Source organism: Rattus norvegicus, chromosome 17, assembly GCF_036323735.1.
Source record: "Rattus norvegicus strain BN/NHsdMcwi chromosome 17, GRCr8, whole genome shotgun sequence".
Lineage (NCBI taxonomy): Eukaryota > Metazoa > Chordata > Mammalia > Rodentia > Muridae > Rattus > Rattus norvegicus.
In genome coordinates, this window is record NC_086035.1 from 18,995,968 (window position 1) to 19,020,610 (window position 24,643).

The window sequence follows — 24,643 nt, forward strand, 5'->3', positions numbered from 1 at the left end:
GAGAGCTTTCATTGTGATCAACTTATCACGGACTACACTCCTAGAGAAAACTGGCCCTTTCTTTCTCATCAGGTAATTGTAGTTTCACCACTAGGGGTAGAATGATGGGCCCAACTCTCTCTCCAGTTTGAAACTGGGTCTAGCTTGAGTTTGCATGGGTTTACGGTATGGTGTTACATCCACTGTGAGTTCATAGGCACAGCTGAACTAATAATGGATCAGAAGACATTTCCTTGTTTTATCCCCTACCTTAGGTTATTTATTAAATCATTGGGTCCTCTCTTCTGATCCTTGAGCCTTGGTAGGTGGTGGTGGTGGTGGTGGTGGTGGTGTGTGTGTGTGTGTGTGTGTGTGTGTGTGTGTGTGTGTGTACACCCATACCTATTACATATAGAAGTTTCTTAAATGAGGGCTGAGGGGTGTATTGATCTGCGGGTGTAATGGTATATCATGAGATATTCATTGTTAAAACCAATTATTTGTACCTGCACCCAGCATTCTGACGTCATCAATCTTTGGGTGGATCTTGAGAATCGACCTCAGTATCTCTTTCCCTCTCTCTCTCTGTCTCCCCATCTCTCCCCGCCCACCTTCTCATTCCTATGCACATGGAGGCCAGAGGTTGATAAGCAGGTATTTGTCCAGCAGGGTTTTTTCACTGAACCTGGAGCTAGAATTCCTTGCCAGCAAGTCCCAGGGAGCTGCCTGGCACTGCTTCTCTGGCACAGTAGTTGTAGATGTACCACGGTGTCTGGCTTTTCCGTGGTTTCTGGCCATCCACGCGCATGTGCTCTGGCTTGCAGGGCAAGCACTTTACCCACCACCGAATGACAGGCTGCACTATAGCCAGACTGTCACTGAAGCCCTGAGAGCACATAGGAAGGGTTGATTGAAGACGGGGGTGGGAGTGGGGGTGGTAGGGGTAGTGAGGTGGGGGTGGGAGAACTCTAAGCAGGGTGAGGACACACCTAGCTCCACTTTCTCTTTGTACATATGTCCCATACGTTGAAATCACCAGACTGGAGCTCACATTCCACCCTTCCTCCCGCCGGATGGTTTGTCTCCAGACTTTGGCCAATAAAGACAGTCCGTTACCCTCAGACCTGAGACCATCCACACTGTCAGAGGCTGACGGTGGTTTCTGGCTTTGTTTTCCTTTAAAGAAAAAAAAAAGTGGGCGAGGAAGCTGGTTTTGTAGGAATGCCTCTCAAAGCTTTCCTGTGAACCCAGAGTTTGTAAACTAAAATAGAGGAAGCAGAGCAGATGAGCCAGCCCTATCGACACTTTACTCTGGCCTGTGCCAGTTCATGATGTGGACCAGAACTCAACTCCATTTTATGCTAAAGTTGAGCTTGGCTGTCACAGTCTCTGTCACCCCCGCAACGTGTTTGAGAGGATGTGTGTCTGGGTATGTATGTCGGTAAGAATACGTGTGTGAGAGTCTGTGTATGAGAATGTGTGTGTGTGTGTGTATGCATGTGTGTATGTGTGTGTATGCATGTGTGTATGTGTGTGTGGTGTGTGTATGCATGTGTGTGTATGTGTGTATGCATGTATACATGTGTGTGTGGTGTATGTATGCATGTGTGTGTATGTGTGTATGCATGTATGCATGCGTGTGTATACATGTGTGTATGGTGTGTGTATGCATGTGTGTGTATGCATGTATGCATGTGTGTGTTGTGTGTGTTGTGTGTGTGTTGTGTGTATGCATGTGTGTGTATGCATGTATGCATGTGTGTATGCATGTATGCATGTGTGTGTATGCATGTGTGTGTATGGTGTGTGTGTATGCATGTGTGTGTATGCATGTATGCATGTGTGTGTTGTGTGTGTGTTGTGTGTGTATGCATGTGTGTGTATATGTATGTGTGTGTGTGTTGGTTATGACTTTACATTATTTGACTTGCTTTTCTAGCTGGAGGCAGTGACTAAGAGAGGGAGAGCTGGTGTTAATTGTTTCATCAAGTTCGTGTGAGTCACATCTCCCGCTTGTCTTAGCGATTCAACTGCAAAGAGAAGTGCTAGTTCCTGAGGGCAGACTGAGCCGTGTCGACTAGGATGCCTCCTCTCAGGGGCTCCGGATTGGGTATGAATGATGCGAACTTTGGTGTGTGTGCGTGCGTGTGTGTGTGTGTGTGTGTGTGGTGTGCATGCTCGTGTAAGTATGTAAATGGCAAATTATATATAGCCTCCCATGAGATGCAGTAGTCAGGCATTAACCCTAGAAGAGGTCAATCACTAAGACATAGGTGAGGGCTTTTAACCAGTAGTAATGCACTGACTCGCCTGATAAACAGGAGAGCCTCGGTTTAGTCTCCAGTGTTGAAAACGTTGCTAACCAAAGCTTTGAATGCTAGGCACGGAAGACAGGGATGGTATTTGTTTTCCTAGCACACCCAAGGCTCTGGGTTCAGTTCTCAGCAGTTAAACATCCTTCTCACCGAATGCCCTTGTCCTGCTTCCAGCTTGATTTACAGGCGTTGAGGGAGGAAGACATTCTCCACAGGAAAACACCATCGGGCCACAGCAACATGAGCATCGTAATTTCTGGTTTCTTGTTTTCTCCCTCTCAGCGTGTGGTTCCCTCACATCTTCCTGTTTGTAGGTACCTTCCTCTTCTGACTCTCATCTCTGTTTCTCCTCACACTGATCAGGGCTACCTTTCTTCCTCTGCCTGGGGCCTTGCTCCCTTGCTGTCACCTCTGTCACTGTGCCCAGTGTGTTTACACGGATTAGGGATTGCCCCTCAGTGCCCCTCCAGGAGAAAAACCTAGTTATCACTTAATGAGTTATTTCCCTTCGGGGAGAATTCAGGAGGCAAACGCATGGCTCTTAAGCATACAGCTCTGTTTGTTTTGATGGATACACAGTGTGTACCTGGAATCCTTTCTCAAGACAGAAGGCACTTCAGGACCCCAAAGAGAGGCCTGTTCTCTCTGCCTGGCACTTCCCACCTTTCCTTAGTCAACCACTGATTGAGTTTCTTTCATCCTAAATGAGTGTTATGTGGTCTTGAATCTCACACAATTGAAATACTTAGCATGCACCTTTTGTATCTACTTCCTTATTTCAACCTTTCTCCCTTCCTTCTCTACTTTCCCCCCTACCTCACCCACTTTCCTTGTCTGGAAATATAACCTTTGGGCGTTTGTTGGTTTTTTTTTTTTTCCCCAATCAATGCTTCCTGGGATTAGAACTCAGATCCTCGGGCATTCCAGCAAACAACTTTCTCCACTGAGCCCTCTTGACAACCCATTCTTTCTATTAAAACACAAAAGTCTAAGTGTTTGCAATACTGTCTGTTACCAGCAATAGGATCTGTAGTGGCCTCTCCTCTCCATGTTGTTGTTTTATTATTATTATTATTATTATTATTATTATTATTATTATTATTATTTTATTTGCAAAAGTGGGATTGGACCTAGGACCTTGGACAAGTTAGAGGAGTGCTCTACCATTGAGCCACAATCTCAGCCACGCCCCTCTAGTTACTAATATTGGTAATTTCATTTCCTTCTTCTCACACTTGATCTTGCTAGGCGATCGTTGTATCGAGCTGTACATTAAGGCTTGCTTTTCGCTTCATTGGTTCCTGCCCCTGTCTGGATCATTTCTTCCTGTGTCCTCATTGGTGGCCTTAATCTGAGCTACACAACTTTATGCATTGAAGATTGACGTATCTATAAGTGTACTCTTTAATTATAGCAGGACCGTTCTTTGCTTCTGGTAGCTGTGTAGGTGTCCACCGCAGGGAAACTGCAGCACCACACAACCGTTTGCTGTTCAAATTTTACCCAAAGACTTGCAGTGACCCCACTCTGGCTTTATCCCATCCCCTTGCCAATTCACATACACACACACACACACACACACACACACACACACACACACACACACACACACAATTGCATGCGTCATTAATGGGCATCTTCAGTTGAAACTAGACACAATTTGTATGTAGTGTTCTCTGGGCAAAGCCAAGGGCTGGCTTGATTGGAGTGGTGCTTGTATCAAGGAAACCATCTGGTGGTCCACTGCGGCAGCTCAAGAGACTTTAGGGGTCTGTCCAGGACACTGTCGGTCAGAGCGGAACAGCAGAAGGAACAGTTAGTGATCAGGAATTTGAAAGAAAGTGAGGGCGATAGAGCTGAGCACGAATGGCAAATATATAGAATTTCTACCCTTTCTCTTAAAAAGAAAAACTAAACCTTATTGTCTCTTTCTAGATCTAATGCCCTTTTTTCTTTTTGGTCTTTTTTTTTTTCCTTCAGAGTTTTGTTTGCAGGGATCCAAAATGTATAAAATACACAGTCGTGTATCACTTTTCTCCAAGCTGAATGGCCACCCTGACTTAAGTAGTTCAGGCCTACTTGCTTGAAAAGATCATCCCACCTAGGCTTGTTGACTCCTAGATGGGCAGAGAAGGTCAGGGGTCTCTCACCTGACCATCTAAGTGCTCTGAACTACCTGCTGTATACAACGCCCCCTTAGTTGCACAAGGCCTCAGGGCCGGGCTAGAGTATATAGGCTAGAGATAGAGAGGGAGCACACAAATTCCTGTCAGTAACCCCCTAGCTAGGCTCTGTAATGAAGCACAATATACTCACTGGTTCCCTAGAATAACCTTTGGTGGAAGGGCAGCTTGGTTTGTTGTTGGGACCAGGGGTAGGCATGTCTCCCCCTGGGGAGGAATTTTAGTGACTATAATATTCATAAAATATAGATATTTTATCTCTAGTCAGGTGACTGGAGGTTGGGACCTAGGAAGAATGTGTGTGTGTGTGTGTGTGTGTGTGTGTGTGTGTGTGTGTGTGTGTGTGTGTTCATTTCTCCTTGTTTTGAATTTGAGCTGCCAGTGGGATACCTGGGTAATGATTCCCAGAGTGGAAGGCAATAGATTGAGAGTTGCTAGTGGTACCATAATTAGATCCCGACAGGACTGACAAAGTTGGAAGAGATACTTGGAACAGATTCGTTTATCTTTAATTTATTAAAAAAAAAAGTCTTGAGGTGGTCTTCCTACATAGCTTTAGCTGTCCTGGAACTTGCTATGGAGACTAAGCTGGTCTCCAATGGGTGCAGACCCTTTTACCTTTGACCCTTTGACCTTAGTTCCCCAAAGGCTGGAATTACAGGCTTGTGTCACCATGTCCCCTGCAGATGGACATGGAGGAGGACGTCCAGCAGAAATGGGAAATCTGAAGCCCAGGTCTGTCCCTCATCAGTTTAAGAAACCTTGAGTAAAGCACGTCACCATTTTAGGATCCTCTCTTTCCCCTGGGAACTCTGCATTCTTCACTCAGCAGAAGCTTTTGAACGTTGTATGTCAAATTCTACTCTCGGTATTGAGGGTGGATGACTCATTAAGAGGTGGGCATTTCTAGCATCAGGCAACCTACTGGACTGTTGCTCTCTGTGATGCTAGAATTGTGTTTTAGGTCCTCAGAGAAGGAGGCAGCTCAGACTGGGAGACCAGGGGCACACAGGAAGAGACCACTTTCAGAACACATATCCTTCAAAATGAGCCTTGGTGGGGGAGAGGGTGTACTTCAGACAAGCAAAGTTATCTACCCAGCAAAGAAAGGCCAAAGAAAAATTGCTGAGTGCTCTCTGATGGGGGAATGGTGTGGTCTGTGTATGGGCTGGAAACAGTTGACAGGGGCAGATGACAAGGGACCTTTATGCCACACCAAGGGAACTAACTGCCTTATACCCAGCATTGCAGTGCAGGCCCCTGGACAGACTTGAGGCAGGGAATGGGAAAGACCAGGTGTGGGTCTCAGACATCATTCTCTAGGGCTGTGGCCAGGGAGACCAGAGAAAAGCAGTTCTAGAAATGCAGGCGGTAAAGGAACTTTTGTTTAACAGGGCTGGAGAGCATGCCCCATGCTGATCATGCCATATCCCTTACGTATGGTTCTAATGGTGGCAAGGGAGTGACAGAGTGGGCAGATGGGAGAGAGGTTCACTAGGAAGTCTTTACTTCCTGACTAATTAGACACTGAGGTAAATGAGAAGAAAGCTTTCTGCTTAAGGCTCAGAGTGGATAAAGACCACTACGATGGGGACATCAGGAACAAAGCAAGCAGGCGTCCTGGTTTTGAGATGCTTCACCAACACCACATGAAGGGGTCTAGACCTCAGGCTTCTGTGCCGTCCTTGTCCAGTGAAAGACATGGGCTACCTGGTTTTTTCCTGTTGTACGATCCACTTTAAGTCGCTTTCTGTTGAGCTGCCTGACTGGGGAAATCACACTTGGGTGAGGTCTCTCCCCAGAGGCTCATGTCTGACTGAGCAAACCAGCGGAGTTATGACTCATTGCTAGGTAGATGTGAAAGAGATTGGTTGCTGGTTTCAGTACCTACCGGCTGGTATCTGCCCTTCCTTGGTATCTCTTTCACCCGATTCCCACCATGAGCTTACTCCCCATGTTGGCCTGCTCTCTGTATTCCTATCACGTGACCACCCAGAATGCTCCAGTTGGCAAGAAATTTGGGATCATTGGGCCAGAGCTGTACTCACAAACGACAGAAACAGACTGGGGAAGTTGTGTGGCATACTGATTGATGGTCAGTTTGGTTGAGAGCCAATCAGGTCCCCTTTACGCCACACCTCCCCCACGGACACTCATCCCACCAGCTCGCTCAGCGAGCGGGGCTGAAAATGTGTCTGTTTGTGCAAACGTTTGGAAATGACAGCCCGTGTTTGCAGCTTGGAGACTTCATACAAAGGTCAAGGTTACTGAGAAGAACGTAAACACCTTCGCTTTGATGCAGGGGCACTGGATCTCTGGGTGTCGGCCTTCAGTTGGGCTAGCCACCCCCCTCTTGAAGTGCCCTCTGAAGGTTCACTGTCAGTTTTCAATCATTTTGCCCCAGGTGGAGAATCCATTGCTCTGTGACTTCAAAGACACAGTAGCAAGCACTGAAATAGGCATGCAGTGTGGGAAGTATTTCTCCCAGTAAGGGTTTTAAGCGCTGCAAAGAAATGTGTCCTAAGGACACGTGCTTTTCATCAGCTTGGAGCATCGGGTGTGTGTTCTTTCAAGGATGCAGCCACCTCAAATTATGGCAGTCTCGGGCAGGTAAACGCTTGAGGCTTTGATCTGTACAAATTCTTCTTCAAGAAGGCAGCACGGGGCTGCTTAAAGGACTGGTTTGTAGCACTTGACTGATTTCAGAGTACCATCTGGCTTGTATGGGGGAGGGGAGAGGGACGCAGAGGAGGCTGGGAGATCCCTTTCCAACAGTACTTCACCTGTTTCCTCTCTGACCTGCACAGAAGTGGAAGCTATGCTCTCAGGAGACCATAGGCACAAAGTGAAAGTAGGTGGCAGGGCTGGGGTGGTGACTCTTTGTGTAAAGCCCTTGACTTGTAGGAACGAGGATCCAAGTGTGTTCACTAGAACACATGTAAAACGGACCAGGTGTGGCGGCATGTTTGTGCTGTAATCTTAGTGCTGGGGACAAAGAGACTGTGCCTTGATGGCTGGCCAGCCTTGCCTGCTTGGTGAGTACCAAGCTATCTGGAGACCCTTGGGCGCGCTCTATCTTACTCACACATATATACATAAAGAGACTTATAGCAAATGAAAATTAACTCCCGTGTTCATATTTTTAGCCTAAGATTTAAGGAATACTCCTTTCACCGCCTTTATAGATTTGATACTTTGTGGCAGTAGATCTCTAAAGAGTAACCAGTCGCCTAGGGGAGGTTGACCCATCTCAGCCCACTACTTAGGAGTTCCATTCCAGAGTCCCGCTCTGCTGGGCTTGTCTGTTAGTGGTTCCAAAATGCATCTTAAAAAAGTGATAGTTTATCTAGGTTAATCTTTCATTTTTCTCTTTGTTTGCATGGTTTTTAGAGATGGATTTTTTTTTTTAAATCTCTAATGGGGGTGTTTTTTTTTTTTTTTTTTTTTTTTGGTTTTGACAAGAGAGTCTCAGTGCCAAAACCGTTTCTTATTACTCATGGCTCTCACACCGACGTTCCCCCAAGCCCTGCCTCTGTTCAATTTAAGAAATTCAGTACATTGCTTTCCCCCTTTGCATCCGCTTGGAAAACCAAAGTTTAGAAGTGATGCCCATTTTCCCCAAGTGAAGGCTCAGCCAGTTTCTTTTCCTTTTTCACTTAGAAGTGAGCTGAAGACTCCCATACTCTCAGAAGCAAATGCCTGTAGCCACAAACAGCCTGTCTGTTCTGGCCTCCGCCCGCCCAGCTGCCTGGCTGGGGGCTGTCCTGCATCTTCCCTCCTGTCCTCTCCTCTGCTCAGCTTGGAGATCCCTGCAACTACACAGCTTTCACTCTTGCCAGCTTTGGGAGGTCTGTAGGTGGTGGCTGAGAAGCTGCAGGGGAGGGACGATGGGGGATCTTGTTTGGGTTAGCCATGGTAACTGGAACAGCTAAAGGAGCAAGCCTAGTTTTGGCTGCTCTGTACATGGTCGGGACTCTGCCCTGTCTCAGGATTCTTGAGCTGGTAAGTGGAACTCTCCTAGCCTTTCTCCTGCATGCAAACTATCTCCCAGGACTAGAAGCTGGCCGGGTGGGGGAATCCAGAGCTCAAGGTGCCCCCCCCCCAGCAGAAAGGGAAGGTTTCCAGAAGCAGAAGTGGCAGCATGCACTCGTATTCCCAGGAACACGCCCCAGCTACATCTTGCCAGTCACCCAGGGCTTGGGCATGGTACTTCAGAAAGCCTCCAAAATTGCCATTCTCGCTAGCAGGAAGGAACTGAGGGGAGAGGCAAATCCAAGGAGCATTTGGTGTGATAATTGCATTATTTGAAAGGTCCCCCCCCCTTCTTACTTTCTGCTTTAAAAAAGCATGAGCAACCTACCACATGCATTTCATAAAATGTCATTGAAAAACGGAGCAGGATGCAGAGTGAGACTCTGTAGCTTAATAATAGTTCATTTTGCCACTTGGAATAGCTTTTCCATTCAGGCTAGGTGTCATTCTGTTTATTTTAAGCTGTTATTTTATCCCTGGCCGATTACAGATTTTATATTCTAGAGTTCCCACTAGGGAAGGTACCTCTTTTTTTTTTTTTTTTTTTTTTTTTTCCACTCAAAGTTAAAAATCTCTTTGGTGCAAAGAAAAAAAAAAAAAAACCATTATGGGTACCGAGGTTTGAAAGTTACTCTTTCTAAGGGGCAAAGTGATTCTTCCTCAAACTCATCCGAGGCTGACATTTCATTCTGGGGAAGTCTACGGAAGTTGGTAAGGTTTTCTGTTAATAAAAAAAAAAAAAAAAACAAACCAAGTGGGCCTGTTCTTATCACCTGCCGGGGATCTGCTCTGTAAGCACATGCCTTGTGGTATGGCTGTGTCTCCCCAGGAGTCACAATGGGCCTCTGAACTCTCTTACTATGACCCACAAACAGTGTTCAGCCTTCCCTCTGGTGAGTCCAAAGTAAAACCATGAATAACAGAGGACAACAGCCCCGCTTGTCCAACCGAAGCTATCCGTGTGCCCAAAACCCACTTGGAACCTGGCTGTGAATTCAGCGAACTGTGCTGGTTCCTCTTTCCGACCCAGCTTGCTGCATTCTGCTTATCTCTGCTGGCCCTCCATCCCTCCCCCCCTTCCCAACCCCCACAGACTTCACCCCACCCCACCTCGGTCCTTGAGTGTTAAGGAGACAGGGAAATTACTCAATTTGTAAAGCCTCCTTGGTGTGGTCACAGATGCTGAGATTAGCCTGACTTTTGAAACAGTTTATGGCAAGGTTTACTCGCCTCTTTTTGAGCTTTTTTTTTTTGTGTGTGTGTTAGTTTTTGGTTGATCAATGAGTCATAGCTATTTCTGTGTTAGAGCTTGAGTCCTTGAACCCAGCAGACCAGCAGACGCAGGTGGACTTTAGTGGCTCCGAGTAGGGTTTGTTTAGTGTCACGCCAAACATGGAGGGACAGAGAACAAAAATAAGACACCCCCCCCACCCCAGCCCGTGGATAAAACACTGTTCATTTCAGAATATGCTGTTTGTTATACAAGTGAGTATTTTTCATATTCTTTTCCGAATATAAAATGTTTATGTTCCTGACACGGGAACTGCTTTCTTTCTTTCTTTTTAAAATTCTCTTTCTCTTGCCCCTCTTGCCACAAGGTCTTACGCCGTAGTCTTGGCTTGGCTTGAACTTTCTACTTTCTCTGGAGCCACCGTCCCCATCTTGGCTTCTGTCTGTTTGAAGGGTTAGCTACTTGAAAAAGCTTGAGGTATTGCACACAATTTATTTTATGGACTCGGGACAGACAGACAACCCTAAACATCAGAATTTTAGAGACCAAACACATTTAAAATGTCCTAAGTGTTCCAATTTCAAATATAGTATTTACGGTAAATTTTTTTTTGAGAATTTTGCACATGTACATTATGTATTGTTTTTACTGGATTCATCTCCCATTTAAACTTCTAACTCGGTAGTTCTCAGCCGGTGGGTCCTGACCCCTTGTAGGGGGGAGGGGTAGGAACGATTCTTGCACTGGGGTCATATGTCAGATGGCCTGCATATCAAATATTTTCATTATGATTTACGACAATGGCAAAATTGCAGTTGTGAAGTAGCAGCAAAAGTAATTTTATGGCTGGGGGACACTGCGACAGGAGGAACTGTGTTGAGGGGTCTCAGTATTAAGAAGGTTTGCAAAACACTGGTCTAACTCCTCCCACATCCATTCCCCCACTGCTTGACCCCTTTTCAACTTCCTATCCTCTCTTGGTTTTAATTGATTAATTAATTTTTTTAATATTCTGCCTTATCTGATACGTGCTACCAACATACTCATGATTGTTGGGCTATCTATCTGTTGGAGCTTGATCTACCAGGGGCCACATCTGCTAAAGACAAATGAACCCTACCTCAGTGATTAAGAGTGCTCACTGCTCTTTCTGAGGACCCACGGTTGGTTCCCGGCACCCACCTCAGGGACACAGAACTATTTGTAACTCAGCTCCAGGGAATCTGAGCCTCTTATCTCCAAGAGCACATGCAGATACACATACCTACACATAGTAAAGATAATAAAACTGAATTAAAAGGAAAAAGAAAACTTGACTCTTCGCTCTCAGAAGCCATCCACTGCCAATATGTCCTCAGTCAGGGGTAGGTGCTCCAAACACGGCCCCCACTCCGTGTTGAAATGTTGTATGGCTTGATCCTGTGTTGATGCTGAAAAGGCAGGCACAGCTGCCGGGAGTTCACTGTGGCAGCTGTCCTGTATGTCCTGAAGACATTGCCTCACTCCTGTCCAGTCTAACCTCTGGCTTTCCCCCAATGGTCCTCAGGCCTTGTGGGCAGGATGGTGATAAAGACATTCCATTTGTGGCTGAGCACGCCACCCACACTTTACCCTCTACACTTTGACAAGTCATGAGTTTCTATATTAACTGATAATCAGTTGATTAAAAAATATAGTAAGAACTACCCAAAGTAACCTCTTTAGGGCCTGAGAACTGCTAATCTACGATACCATGGAGTTGCTCTAATTTTACCGACGAGAAATCTGAGGTACAGTAAGTTACAAACCCTACAGCGCACAGGCCCCTTGTTGGGTGGATAAGGATGAACACTGGCTCTCTGGGTCCCTAATTGGATGTTTCTTTATTGGACAGATCTTTTCTTTTTCTCTCCCAACACAGTATTTCTATTAATTGTTTGGGGGTTTCCTACGATACGCCCTGATTACACTTCCCTCCCTTCCCTCCCAGGTCCACCCTCTCACCCTGTGCCCCACTGCCCCAACCCAAAGAAGAAAAAGACACCGAGTCTAATTCATGTTGTCCATATACTCATTAAAGCATGCTCTGGATGGGTCTTTAGCATTAATGAAGAGCTTTGAAAATAACCGGGATTCTGTAAGAGATCTGTATGCCTTTCAACTCGAGTTTTCTTACATCTCAAAAAGCACATAGTGGGGTTGGGGATTTAGCTCAGTGGTAGAGCGCTTGCCTAGGAAGCTCAAGGCCCTGGGTTCGGTCCCCAGCTCCGAAAAAAAAAGAACCAAAAAAAAAAAAAAAAGCACATAGAATCCCTAAGCTAAACACAACTGCTGTGTGCACCTAGTGATGCCAAGTAGGTGTCCATAGCTATTTAGATGGTCTGAGCCACTTCCTAGACAGGTTTATTTGTTGATGGAAATTCTGACACCAAGTTCGGTATGAGCTGAGAACAATGAAGCATCAGAAGATGGGCATGGGGGCAGAGGATGCGAGTGGGAGGCTTGGGGGCACTTAGACAGCACCAGGACAGCTCCTGCCCATCAGCCTCTTCCCATGCTGACAGCCAAATGAAGGTGAAGCCCTTCTTCCCCAGCATCACTAATGACAGAGTGATGTGCTGGGACTTGAAGGATCTTCAGGGGCTGCTCCCAAAGCAATAGGAAGCATGGCCCCTTGGCAGCGTAGGTGAGCAGTTAACCCCCGAGATCCAGGACTGGTTGCCAAGCTTGTCCCTGCCTAGTACCCTGTTTGCTCTGTCATCTCTTGCCATGCCACTGGTAGGTGTGACTAGAACAGACACATGCAGGCTCCTGGTGCTTCCAGTGACAGGAAAGCATCGTTGATGAGAGGTGTGTGCAGAATGGCTTCTCAGTAGTCTCAGGAGGGGCCCTCGTTCAGTGCCCTGGGGCAGAGGTTCGATTCCTGTGTGTGGGTGTGTCTGCTGCTTCAGTGGGGAAGAGGGGTGGTATAGCCCTGGATTGGTAAGAACAGTCTCTACCTCCCATTGTTTGCTGAAACTTTATTACTTGTTTGTGTTCAGATTTATTATTTAATGCTGTTTAATCTACATTTGCCTGTGGGAGAAGTATTAAGTGTGTTTGGAAGGTGGACTTGTTTGATCCTTTAGGGAAGGCATGTCGGCTCTTTAGCTAGAAAGAAGAAGACCGAATAATTGAGTGTAGAACATTTGAGCACTGAGCCTTGTGAGAGCATTGTCCCTTTTATGAGAAACCATGGGCAAATAAAACATCTCAAATAAGAATTTCAGAAAAGGGAAACCGAAGCAAGCTGTCTCTCTTTTATTTATTATTATTATTATTATTATTATTATTATTATTATTATTATTATTATTTATGTTTGTACTGAAGAGAACAGTTCTGTTAGAGCAGAATTAACTCTACATTCCAGCTTATGTATTTAGCTTCACACATTCCGGGCAAGTAATCCATCCCTAACCTGTGTCCCCAGCCCCAACACCACAGTCTAAATAGCTTCCCCCAAGAAATAGGATTTAGTGGGGAAGAAAAGACCAGAGAAAGAACTTTCATGAACTCAAGGGCAACAGCATAAACAGCAGTTTAGAGACATAGAGCTTGAGATGGGCTGGTGGTGCACACCTGCTATTCCAGCCTCCCAGAAACTGACCCAGCAGGATCTAGGACATCAAACAAACAAAATGGCAGGTAAGAGGAGACGCAAGGGGGAATCAGAGGTTGGCAACGACAATCTCACTTGCTCATATATAGAATTTTTCACCTTTACTTCAACATGCTAGTTTGCTAGGGAATTGTCCCAGTTCAAAATGAGCTCAATTTTGTGCCCTTCCTCAAATGTATTTAACCCACGGCAACAGGTGTCTTAGTTCTGTTGATACAGATACTATTGTCAATGTTAAAATACAGCTTGCACCTCATGGAAATAAGAGGATATTAATTCTGGAGCCAAAGATGGGTGCCCGTGGCCAAGGAACATAGATGTAGGTTACTCCCAATTCTATGCCCCAACAAGATACAGTTTCGTATAGTAAAATAACAAGAAAAGTTATAAGTCAAGATAATTCAAATCTTCATTCTTGAGGGCTCCTCAATGATATTTCACTCTTGTTCAACTAAGAACCCTAGGAAAGTGTTCAGTATTTAATTCTGATTATATTTGGAATTAACTGCCTTCAGAGAGTATATTTACACTTTTCCCCCAGAACTAGTGACTAGACCTCGGGTTGTGTGCAAGGTAGACAAACACTCCACCAGTCAGGTATATGCCAGGTGGTTATGTCAATTTTTTAGAACACTCAGACTTATTTTATTGAACTCCTGATCTTCCCGTCATCATCTTCCAAGTTCTGAGATTGCTCCACCAGACTTCATTTGCTCTAAATATTTAAATGCAAATAATGCCGATATTATTATAAGGGGATTTTGAAAAAACCCTCAACATGTTTGGACAGAAATAGTTGTAGAATGTGGTTTCTCCTCATCGAAGCGAAATAGAGCATGGCGTATTCTCTCACGAACAGCCACTACTGTCTCTGTGACACCTCGATGCTCATGTGTCCCAGAAATTCAATCCTTTTGCTGCCGCCACACTTTGGATTCCCACTTTCTTTGCTTTCAGGGCTCAAGGGTCCCTCTGTGCCTGTCTCGTATCTGTAAACATAAAGGAAATTAAGGCAGATAACCAAAGTTACAAACCATGGTGAGGCTGAACCCTACACTTTTTTTTAATTCCTCGTCTTCCTCACCTCTTCCCGTTGTCTGTGGCATTCATGGCCGTGCTCTGGGGGTCGGGGGGGGGGGGAAGAGAGTGAGACATTTAAGGAGGAGCTTTCCAAGGTTCATTAGCATGCTAATATAGAAAGTAAGGGCTGTCAGTGTGTAGAGCGTCTTAAAAATTAGTCATAGCCCAACTAGGCAGTCGAGAAAATAATACAAATAAGGATGGTCACTTGTTGGAGCAGCCATGCCCAGCCAATAAACCATTTTATGAATGGGATGTTGGTTTCCACACAGCAAGGAAGAGAGGAAGGTTGTTAAGAGAGTTGAAATTTCTGAACTTTCTTATTCCCAGGCTGGGCCCGGGAGTCTGGAATTGCCCCTGCATGTCTTGAGGGAGGCAGAGCCCTGTGACTGGGAAGTCAGTGGCCTTTCTCGTCTGCTCTGCCTATCCCCGGAAGCATCAGACTTGCTGATGGAGCAGAATGGGTCCTGGCTTGCTACTGCTGCTTGCTTTAGCCAAGGAAGAAGAACTGGGAGTTTTTATGCATACACCAAACACTTGGCTCTAAAGACTAGGGGAAAACAGAGTGATAAATTAGAGCTCAGTGCTGATAATAAGCGCCCCTCCATACACACACACACACACACACACACACACACACACACACACACACACACACACACACACACACATGAATGAGTGACTTGTGAATTGATTCTTTTCGGAAAGATTCTAAGTCCGACCTTTGAAACTGTGACTATACATCTCACTGAAACTACATTTTATAGTTGGGGTCCAAAAAAGTCCATCATGACCTCAGGACCATGCCTGCTTTACTGTCCTTGAAGCCAGGTCACCCGTGAACCACTTCAGCAGATAGTAGGGGGTCACTATGAAGCGCGGTCATTGCGGTTTGGGGACTAACCGTGAAACACAGGAGTGGAAACGGATTGCCGTGTAAGAAAACGAGAGACACCCGTGGAATCCTTGATGGGACATGAAGTCAGTTATAAAATTGGTCCCAGTGGACCCATTTGAGAAGGAAAGAGGAAAGCTAACTATAATTAGGGTAAGATTTCATTTGAGGAAAAAAATATTCTATCAATCAGGACTGTCTCAAAGCTGAAAAAGCTAATGATCTGTTAATGGAAGTGCTGTCACTCAGGACACATAAGCAGGGTTGGAAGGAGCCTGGCACCAGGGTCTGTCAGCTGCAGAGAACTCTGCAATGATGGCGATTCTTGTTTCTCCTAACTCTGACCGGTCCTGACTAGGATTTCTCTTGTTTCACAGTTTTTAGCTGGAAGATATCATGTAGAAGATTGGGGGAGAGGGGTCCAGTAAGTAAAACACCCCATAGAACCCAAAGCCAGACACACACGGTAGCCTGCACCTGTAACGCCAGCACCCCTACAGTAAGTTAGGAGGTAGAGGGAGGAGAATCTCTGGAGTTGGATGGGCTAGCCTGGTATACAGAGTGTGAACAAGAGATCCTGTCTCAAACAGGCAGAGGGTAAGAACAGATGTCCCCCGAACTCTTATGTCCCTCCCTGGGTGGGGGGGTGGTTTTAAAAAACCAATAAAGATAATTTAACATCTCTGAAATAATCTAAACAAAAGTAAATAGTCAAATTTTCCAGCCCTAATAGAGTGTGACTTTTTATATATATTGTATTCTTTATCTGTATGTACATAATTCTTTAAAATAGGGATGAAACTTAACTAGCAAATCCAGTGTTGGTGTTTTCCACTCTAAGGAGCAAAACATTAACATCTGTTTTTAATGCTTTCAAGTATCAGTAAGAAGGTAGTCAGCGATGTATTCAGGCTATTTCTCGTTCAAAATTCCAAGTGCATTATTGGTCAGTGTAAGAGATAATTCCTACTTGAAGTGTGTGGCCGCCTTTACATATTGCTTCTGCTTTATAGATATGAGTGGCACTAAGTAATAGCCATCCTTTCATTCCTATGCATGTATATTCCATGCTTTGATTATAATCAGCCCTCGTTCTCCTCTCTAACCCACCTCTTCCACTCCGTGATTCTTGCGTTGCTCACCGGGACGCCTTCCTTTTTTAAAATACCACCATTTTGGTTTTTTAAAAGTCATACTATATATGATATATTTCCATCATGTTCACATCCATACCCCCAACCCCGCCCAGGCCCACCCTCAACTTCCTATCCTATTTTTTTTTGTTTACATTTATTTGCTGTCTGTGGTGTACACTACCCCAAGTCTGTTGAGCTCAGAACTCAACCAGTTCTCTCTTCCAGAAAGTTCTCTCTTCCAGACAGTTCTCTCTTTCCACCATGTGAGTTCTGGGGTCCCAACTCAAGACCTTGGGTTTGAGAAGCACTTCTACCAGCTGAGCAATCTTATAGCACCCCCTTTTTAATAACCCATTAGGTCAAGGCTACTGCTGCCTGTATGCGAGTAAGTGTGGGGCCAGCCACTGGGGAGAGGGCCACCCACCACACACGGGGATCCTAATGAAATCTGTCTATCCCCGCCCTTAGCAGCTGGCCACTGTCCCTAGTTCCTCAGCTAGGGATAGGGGCTGGCGAATCATGCCAGTGCTGACTGGCTTGATCTTGTGCAGGTCTTGTGTGGGCAGCCAGAGCTCCGGTGAATGTATTGGTCCTTTTATGTTTAGAGAACACCGCTTTCCCCAGGTTCTCTGTGTGACCTCTGGCTCTTCTACTCTTTCCCTCTAATCTTTCAAGATATTTCTGACCCTTGAAGGGGAGGAGGCATGACATACATGTCTCATTTATGGTTGAGCACCTGTTATCTGTGCTTTAGTGTCCCCTCCTCTCTCTAGATTCTACATTCGAGATACGACATACAGTATTGACCCTACTGCATCTGCCTTCCTTCTATAGACGTGTCGCAGTATTGGACAATTTCATGCTCTGTTTTGACTTCATTTCTTCTCCATAAGAGTGGTCTTTAAGGGATCTGCAGGGCAAACTTCTTGACTTGTGTAACTGTAAGGTTGGATTCCCACGTCTCCTGCTCTATGGTTGGCTGTATTTTTCACTTAACTCTGACAAAGGTGACTGGGGGGGGAGGACAGTGAGACGAGGCTTCAGATTTCTAGACAGCACGTGACTTCCTCTTTGTGCTTTTCCTGGGTCACGCATTCTCAAAGAATCTCAGTATAATTAAGTATACTTCTTCATAAAACTGGGCTGAACATAATTTAATATTTCCCCGAAGGTGCTTCAGAGTCTCGGAGTGCCTCAGGGTCACGGCGAACATCAATTATCTTCCTGAGGTGGGTGTTGTGCAGGAGGATGGAGTGAACGGTGCTCCATTTGCTGGAGTCCTGAGTGACTAGATGTTCGTTCTATTGTCGCAGGGAGTTCAGCCGGGACTGAGGCTCCACGTTAAGCTGTCACACGGCAGAGACTGGCACGCAGGAAATTTCTTTGGCTTAGCGAGACTGATGATAATTCATGTGTCAGCTGTACCACGTGGCTCTCTTTAGTCTAAGAAACACTTTCCCGTACAACATTTTCTATTATTTCTTTCCTGGGGAGGAAGTGAAGCAGAAAGCTTGGGTCACTTGCCTGAGTCACATGACATGAACGACAGAGGTCATTGAACTCCAAATTGGGTGGGGTTTTGTTAGTTCGGTGTTGTAAAGTTTATTAACACACACCATGTGCTTTGGGCTGTAGCGTTAGACTCCATCCTCACAGCTGCTCTCTGAGTGAGGTGTTTTCAGTTCGTATGGCTTTGTGTGTAGGGACGGGGACTGAGGCATGCCTTAGTGAGTGACAAAGCTTAGATTTGAGCTCAGGATGTCAGGACCCAAAGCCTTCACTCTTGACGGAAGAGCACGGGGCTGCTCTGTGAACGCACACACATTAAGCAAACTGAGAAAGATGTGTCTGTAGATAGTTTCCTGTCTACAAAGGCCTTTCCGTCTGTGATCATTTTGTCTGACCCGTGCAACTCAGCTGTTTTAATTTGAGATCTTAGATCCATTACTCATCCCGCAAGCCCCAGTTTCCATATCTCTAATACGACAATACAGAGACAGAGAGAAGTTAGAGATACAGACAATGGAGACGAGGACATCTAATGTTGTGGTGAACCCCATACAAGTCACTAATAGAGTGTGATGTCACAGCCTTTAGTTTTCAAAGAAGTTGCAATCACTGCTGTTTGTATTGATTTTATGCAGTCATAATGAGTAATGTGACTAGAAAACAGTCCAACAATTAGGTGTTCACATCCACTCAATGGATGTGTGGTCACTGCATAGGCCATTCATTCATGGCATTTGCTCATGGGTCCGCCTTACACGGTGAAAGGACCTGCTGCTTCAAATTGGGAAAGTCTTATAATTGCATTTTTTAAACATTCTCAATTCTCCCTATATTCACTTGCTAAGATTTTATCTCATTAAATAGTTACCAGGTTATTGGTGAACTGAGACCAGTCATCCAAACTGTTAACTGTAGAGTAAAATTTAATTTTTTTTATTTTTCATTTTTATGCGTAAGAGTGTTTTATCTTTGTGTGATTGGTGCCTGAGGGTGCTCATTCCCCCGGAACTGGAGCTACTGATGTGAGCTGTCATGTGGGTCCTGGGAACTGAACTCAGGTCCTGTATGAGAGCACCTGAAACTGAACTGCTCAGCCATTTCTTCAGTGCTCATCCTGTTAAGTCTTAACTGTGTTGTTTCTGTTAAAATAAGGGTTTACATTTAAAAGCACAAAGACTAAGGTTGATTTCCATCAGTTCCACACTACCAGGTAAACTGCATATAGTCCGTAGGTGTTATTAGGGCTACTGTAACAAGATGCCATGCACTGGACAGCTGCCAGACAGAAATGTACTGCTTCTGTTCTGAAGGCTGAGGGCCCAGCATGAAGCAGCAGAAGTTGCAGTGTCTGGTGAGGACTCATTCTCCTTTTCATAGACTGGTCTTTCTCACAGGACTTGCTGGTGCTTCTTGTCAGGTTTCTAAATTTAATACTTGAGGACTCCACCTTATTACCTGACCAGCCCTGAAAGGTTGCCACCTCCCACGCAGTCAATCACCTTGTGAGTTCAAAGTTAAAGGCACATGTTAGAGACACAGATTTTCAGACCATAGAGTTCATAATGGCCTCTGGTATTCTGAATGCATAAAGCTTCCACTTACTCTGTCTGTCTGTCCGTCCGTCCATTTGTCTGTCTGTCTGTCTGTCTCTGTGTGTGTTGGTCTGACTATGCATATATGATCACACGTGTGCAGGTGCGTTTGAGTACATGTACAGAGACCAGGGTTCAACCTTGAGTATCGCATTCTCAGGATCCATCAGCTTCCTTTTCTGAGCCTGTGTGTCTCACTAGGACACACAGTGTATCAGTTGGTTTGGCTGACTGGCTAATGAGACCCAGCAACCCACCAGTGTCTGCCTCTCCAGTTCCGCAATTACAACCACGCACGCCCACGCGTGCCCTTTCGCACGGTGCTGAGACCCACAGGCAGGTCCTGCACAAGCACCACACCCACTGCATCATCTCTTTCCCCTCTGTGAGACCTTTTGTCTTTAACCTCTTTTCTTTATGATATCTTCCCCGTGATCCTTTATCACCGTTAAAGATAGATTCTGAACTTCATGCCTCGGGCTATAAATCTTTTATAAACTAGAAGCTCTCAGCTTAGCCAATGGCTCCTATGTGGTAGATGCCATTGATAGTAACTGTTTCCTGGGTGCTTTACATACCATCTTACATGGCTTGAAGTTATCACTTGCAATTTGTCCAAATTTTAAATAGGCCTTTTTTTTTCATTTTTATCTTATAGAAAAGTATACTGTTTATGCATTTCTTTTCGTAATTTGAAAATTACATTTGGGCGTGCAGGCATGTGTAGGGTCAGAGGACAGCTTGGTAGATAGAGTTAATGCTTTCCTACCATGAGGGTCCTGTAGGCACCCTACAGGTTGCCAGGGATCCGTCGAGCCATCCTGACTAGCGGTATAAACATTTCTAAACTACAGACATTTCCTATCCCTCCTCACCTGCAGAGTGTGCCCCGAGTTACTCCAGGGTTTGGGGACTAGGGGAACAAAGAAGTTGAGGTCCCCGAAGGGAAGGGAACCTGCCAGTGTCCTAGGATGGCATTAATGAGAGGAGTGGATGACGGGTTGGGACCTTGTTGTAAGGGAGCATTTCTTGATATCTAGAGTGAAACTCTAAGGGGAAAACCCACACTTGATAGTACAGGATCTGTGGAGACCACATCGTGTTCCTTCATACATTTCAAAGCAATGTGGGTCAGCCGGAGGTGTGACTCCTGGTAAAACACTTGGCTAGCATGAGGGGCCCTGGGCTCGAGACTGCATACGATGCAACAAATAAATAAAAATAAGTAGGTAATTGAGTAAATGGGGCAAAGGCCGAGCAGCGATTGCAGACACAGAGGTGTTTGGTGACTCTTCTTATCTATCTTCTTTTATCAGCTCCTCCCGTTACAGAATTCAGCCAGTGTTTCCCAATCCTTTTCTAGAATAATCTAAGGTCAGTGGGTCAGAGAGTGTTTGACACACACACACACACACACACATACACACACACACACACACACACACACACACACACACACACAGAGTTGGGGTATTTGAAGTACACCAACATGATTTCTGAAGGGGCTCAGAGGAGAACATGTGCCCCACTGGTGGACAGGTCTCACTTTGGGGACACTGGCTTAATTGCAGTGGGTGAATAGCTATGACTCGGCAGGTCCTTCTCTGTCTCCCTCCCTCCATCCTGTCAGTATTAGTCAAAGAAGTCGAAGTGGAGAGATTATGCCAGGGTGCTGCAGGGCTAAGGGTCTCAGATTAATATGCTCCTGAACACTTGAACGTGGGCCTTTTCTTTTTAATGGATGGAAATATACATTGCCAGGAAGCCTGGAGATGTGTTTTCGATTGTCCTCTCCCTGTGGGCTGGAACTCACTGTCAGCGTGCTGGGGCTCTAACACCGCAGCCATTCTCAGCCCTGCGAGAGCTGGATTGCCTGTGACGACTGAGAGACCACTGTGTGAGAGCTGTGAGGGCTGTGAGAGCTTTAGATCTTAAAGTTAGCTTGTTTGGTGTATAAATACCTGGCTCACCTGTAGTGAGTTTCTAAATGGAGGCAGGAAAATATGGCCACTTACATAGACTAGAGAAGGTCATGCTGCTGTGGAGTCACGTGTGAAGACCCTCATTTGCCCTCCTGACGAGGTCCTGTTCCAGTTCCTCCAGTTTTAGAGCATAAACAATATTTAGAAGGTTAAACCAAAAACAAAATGGAAACCCCCTTCTCCATAATGCTCCTTGGGACTCCCGAATAATTTTACTTGGTTTGTCTATGTGTTTGAGCTCCTTTTCCTATGGTGGGTAAAACACTAGAGGAAAAACTAGAAGAAGTTTTGCGTCAAAAACAAAAATTGGAAACAGAAACAGAAAACGAGGTGTTTGCTCACAAAACCCATCTTGGTTTGAATGAAGTCTTCAGTAGGAGGAAATGCGTTTTCAAGATCTTTCAAGCTTCCTGATTATGATGCTTCTTAGTAATCATATTTATAATAACTTAAATTGCTTTAGATGTTCTCACAATAAACAACTAGCACTCGAGGGGATGGATAACCCAACTAGCTTCAAAAAATTATTTCTCAGTATATCAATATACCTATGACTAGAGAGCATTTTATTTGTCTACTAAAAACAAACATTTAAATTAAAAGGCCCACTACCATATGGACTAAGGCCCTACCTAGGACCTACACTTTCTGGCCTTATGACTCTGGAAAATCCAGACATTATAGTTCTTATATGTGGCCTGACTCATTGGCTTTGACTTAAAGAGTGTTGTCCTGGTCTAGGATCCACCAGACCAAAAATTCCAGCTGGAATGGTAATTATGCATGAGTGCACAGGACCATTACATAAATACTTGTGGTTGTGTGCTGTATTTACAAGAACCTACACACATGCACATGTACATACAACATATATGCACACAACACATACACATAAATCCTCTATAGTAGACACACACACATACACACACACGCATACACACACACAATACTTGAGTATATTCACATAATGTATCTAAATACTCATATACATAGTGCATACATGAATAATACACAAAATGAAAAATCATGCAGTCCGAGTACACGTACACCATACAAATGTAGACATAAACCTCGTTAATGGGCAGATCTAAGCAGCTTTGGTGGTTGCTAAGGAACAACGTGTTAGAACGTTGTTGCTCATTAGGTTAGGTGTACTCCTAATACTGTAAGCAGGAAGAAAGCAGAAAGCAGACTGGGTGCCACCCAGAATTCTCTGTGTGAAAGGAAGAACCCCCTAGGTCGCTGTCACCTTGTATCATTTGCAAAGTTGCGATGAGCCGTGGCTATGTGACTATATCTCACCGGTAGGATGCTACTACTTGTGGAAAGCTGTCAAACCAGGCTGAACTTCTGTGGAGAAGGCTGAGTCAGGAGCTGTATGAGCTCCTGGGCTGGAGACCCTTGGCTAGGAACTTTGAACCCTGGAGCTGAGTGTGACTGTCTCTCTCATTTTCCTCCCGTGACCTCAGAGCTGCCAGAACTATTCCTTATTTCCTGGTAGTTAGTGTGTGCCAGTCATAGCAGGAAGTCACAGAAACATTGCGTCAGTTCCTCACTGTCTGTCCAGCTAGAAAAGTAGTAAGGAAAGCCCTTGCAAGCATCTCTCAGAGTTCTGAAAGTTCACCACGGTACCTCACTGGCCATACCCACCAGCCGTTCACATTTTTACTTGGGTACCCACCGCTTACAAGTCCCCAAAGCTTGAAGATGCCCTAACTAGTCAATGCCTATAGGAAGTCCTCAGTTTTGGTAATTCAGGAATTCAGTGATGTGTAAACCTCAGGAGCTCCCTTGAACTGTTTCCAGGGGCTGGCTCCAGGCCTTGTCCTGAGACAGAAGTGTGATGATATTAAAAGTGGCCTTCTGAGAGTGTGATTTTTCGGTAGCTTGCATTCTATTTAATGAGGCTCTCTGCAGTGTGTGTGTGTGTGTGTGTGTGTGTGTGTGTGTGTGTGTGTGTGTGTGTGTGTGTGGTCTTGGTTGCCAGGATGCCAGGACAACAGTAATCATTTCACAGAGCTTTGAGGAACTTCTGTAAGGAATAGTTAGGTATGCTAAAAGATCGCAGAGGCCATTGAAGGTTTGCATACAAACACATAGATTAACTCGTATGTATCTTGTCTTCATTCGTTACGGAGCCCATGTGTGTATGTATGAGTGTGTTTGCGTCTCTCTGTGTATACGTGTGTGTGTGTGCTTTTTTTTTTCCCCTCTTTTATTTCAGGTTGCTTGTAGAAAAAATTGATGATTCACAGGGCCGCTGTCCTTTGCTTTCTCTTCCCATGCTGTTTCTGAGTTCATTGTTTATAACCACCTTGAATTTAGTGCTGCTACATAAATCTTTACAAGGTTCCTTTTCTAAATCTATGTTGCTTTGCTTCGTGCTAATGAATATCAGGCTTGTCCTGGAAGCAATGTTAGTAATGCCATAGAACTCTCAAGTACTTTCCCCCTGAGTCTTAATATATTCTAAATTTCAGCGGTAAGTTATATAGGTACCTGTACATGGGTGCTGGAAGATGTGTGGGCGTTCCGGAGACCATCCGGATCATCTCATCACTGCCGTGTCACTCGGCGTAGAGCCTTGTGAAGATTCTCTCATTATGAAAATAGGGGCTGAGGAGGTGTGAAAATTCTCTCATTATGAAAATAGGGGTTGAGGAGGTAGAGGACAGATAGTCGAATGGATACAGTGTGCTGGCTTGGTAAGCCTGAGGAGCAGTGTTCTGACACCCAGACCCAGGTACACACTTGGTGTGTGAGCAACCTGCTGGTAATTCCAAAGTTTGGAAAGCCGGGGTTGGGGTGGGGTGTCCCTGGAGCAAGCCGGCTAGGTAGACCAGAAGTACAGGAGGTTCGACTTCCACAGCGAGACCCTAGCTGGAAGAAAAAGATGGAGAACCTTCTAGCAATTCCATGATGTCAACACCTGCACATACACACTTGATCTGTACACCTTAGAGTAAAAAAAATATGAAAATAAAGTTTAATTTTGGAGGACTGAGGAAAAGGTTGCACCACAGTGAGCTGAGATGGTTTATTCACTGAACGCTTCTCATGTAGCAGAACAG

General features: G+C 45.1%; 1 protein-coding gene across 18 annotated transcripts in view; it reads left to right on the plus strand.

Annotated features, from left to right (window-relative positions):
* Atxn1 (ataxin 1) overlaps positions 1-24,643 on the plus strand; it is a 411,355-nt gene that overhangs the window by 52,571 nt on the left and 334,141 nt on the right. Inside the window, exon 1 of one of the 18 annotated variants that reach the window (XM_039095368.2) lies at positions 941-8,479. The exons of the other annotated variants lie outside the window; for them this stretch is intronic. The gene's annotated coding sequence lies outside the window, so the exon portion shown is untranslated. Of the gene's footprint in view, positions 1-940; positions 8,480-24,643 lie in introns of those variants that run through there. 18 annotated transcript variants of the gene reach the window in all.